Source organism: Penaeus vannamei, chromosome 7, assembly GCF_042767895.1.
Source record: "Penaeus vannamei isolate JL-2024 chromosome 7, ASM4276789v1, whole genome shotgun sequence".
Lineage (NCBI taxonomy): Eukaryota > Metazoa > Arthropoda > Malacostraca > Decapoda > Penaeidae > Penaeus > Penaeus vannamei.
In genome coordinates this window covers 70,001-72,500 of record NC_091555.1, presented here as the reverse complement: position 1 = coordinate 72,500, position 2,500 = coordinate 70,001, and positions in this window count along the sequence as shown.

The following is a 2,500-nucleotide window of genomic DNA, read 5'->3' as shown; positions in this document are numbered from 1 at the left end:
AACATGTCGTTGGCAGCAAATATGGACACAAATTCATCATAGCTTTAATTTGCTGTACTCTTCCAAACCCTATTCCTCCTATGTTCACTTGTCGCCGACCGCGGTCATTTACCATTGCGTTTACCTGTGATGGCAAAGCGGGATTCACGAAGAAATGGTAATTCGGATATGCTGAGTTACAATCGCAAATCGACTCATTCTAATGGTAGCCAACAGAGGGCTCTAGTAAAGCAATTCCACCAATCAGCGACCACTATACATAATCCTTTAAGGTTCCTTCGGCCAATCACGTAACAAGTAAACAGAACTAGACACAGTGAGATAATCGTCACAGATAAAACACTATTTAAGCACATGTAGAAGAAAAGAATATATTTATTTGATTATATCCATCATGTTGGATATATATTTACTGTATAGATAGGAACCAATACAAACATATAATAATATATTGTTTACCTCAAACCAAAGAGACAGTCCAAAAGGTTTTTATTTATATATTTTTCATCATTGTTAAGCAAAGAACCTGACTAAACAATTTTTTTTTATTCATCGCCATTGTTGTCAAAGGAAATATTTCAAGCTTATTCTTGCCCATGCACTTTGGGGTTTATTGCCACAAAGCCGACAGACAGATATTGCTATACTCGTTTAGCGTTGGTATTGCCAGTTCTATATCAGCAAGATAGTTTTTCCTATAGCATTTGTAATAATTATGTTTGAGAAGAATTCTTTATGAGTTCACTTATCTATCGGTTCTATGCATTCTATTATAATGTAGGCCTATAATTTTACGAGAATTTGTGTGGATTTTATTCTTGCTAGTTTCATGTGGAATTTGCATTTCTTCACTATGTCCGCATTGTGATATCTGTTTGCCATCATATTAGTTACATCAGGTGTAAAAACAAACCCAAAACTTTGCTAAGATATTTATTTTTTTAACAAGATAATACGTGATAACATCGTGTTCCCAGAGGTTACCAGTGCTCTGACCACTGGTAAATTTTCCCATGGTAACTCCGATGGCAAGTTGTTGGTGAATACCACCGCTGTCTGTTTACCTTGGTTACTATAGTTACCAGTGATTTTCCCCTCGTAAGTGTATCAGTGAATCCGGGCCCAGGGCTTCAGGGCTTCAGTTTCCCCGCGATTGGCTCACAGTTCGGTGCGCTGAATGAGAGAAAGATGAGAGAGACAGGGAGAGTAGAAGGGGAGATGGAATAGGGGAGGGATGAGTGGAAGGAGGAAGGGAGGGAGAGAGAGGAAAGGGGGAGCTTGACAGACCGAGTGAGGTAGGAAGATGTATGTGTGTGGGTGTTAGTGGGTGGGTGGTTGTATGCGTGCGTGCGTGTGTGTGTGTGTGTGTGTCTGTGTCTGTGTCTGTGTCTGTGTGTGTGTGTGTGTGTGTGTGTGTGTGTGTGTGTGTGTGTGTGTGTGTGTGTGTGTGGAGAGAGAGAGTGAGAGAGTCAGTTAGACAGACTGATAGACAAATACATAAATATATATAGAGAGAGAGCGAGGCAGTCAGACAGTCAGATTCATAGACAGACAGACAACTTACCCCAAATAGATGAATAGAGAGAAAGAGAGATAGAGAGAGATTCATGCAGAATTAACACAGCCTCCTAACACATGACAATGTGTAGTGTCTGTAGATCCAGTCGAAAAGTGAGCCTCAACCGAGGCGCAAAATCTCCGACCTGACGAGTCCTGCCGCTCCTTCTTCTGTTTCTTCCCCAATGAGGAGCTTCTCTTCTCAGCGGCAAACCCAATAGCCTTTCATTCTTATCTAGCAAGACAACAAGCACTCGCTAAGTTTGAGTAGAATTTGATGCGATCCCATTTACATTCACACAAATGCTGTTCATGATCTAACTATGCTGTTTTTGTGACCAGCCTTTCCCAAATATGCATGATAAGGTTTTGTTCTTCGGGGCAGGATGTCCGTGTAGGATGTATGTTGTAATACAGCTCAGGATTCGCTCGTCTAATTGGCACGAGAACTTTTTCCAAACTGTTGTAGGAACAGTACCAGATATTCATGAATGCTGTTTGTCCTAGCATAGCCGGTATAATATATGTCAAATGAAATTTCATTCATGATTTACACATGATATGACATGATATACATATCTAAATTACTTCAAAATGAAATATAGATTGATTTTGATTATGTAAAGATGGCATTTTATATTGCATCACTACAGAGACGAGAGAACTAAGAATGAAAATAGGTGGCATGTTTTTATCTTTGAAGAAAAGGGTTTAGTGAGACGCATCCAGACTGAGCGAGTTAATAGGCGAGCTTATTTTCTGATGAAAAGCGCGTCCTTGGGTTCCTCTAGTGTGAGACCACGAGGCAGGGTCGCCATCATATCCTTTGGACGTGTAATGTTTCATTGTGAGAATAGTCATTGCTATACATATGCCGTACTTGACGCTATGGCGAAGCTACTGCTTTCCAAAATTTACGCGAACTTGGAAATTCTCTTTTATA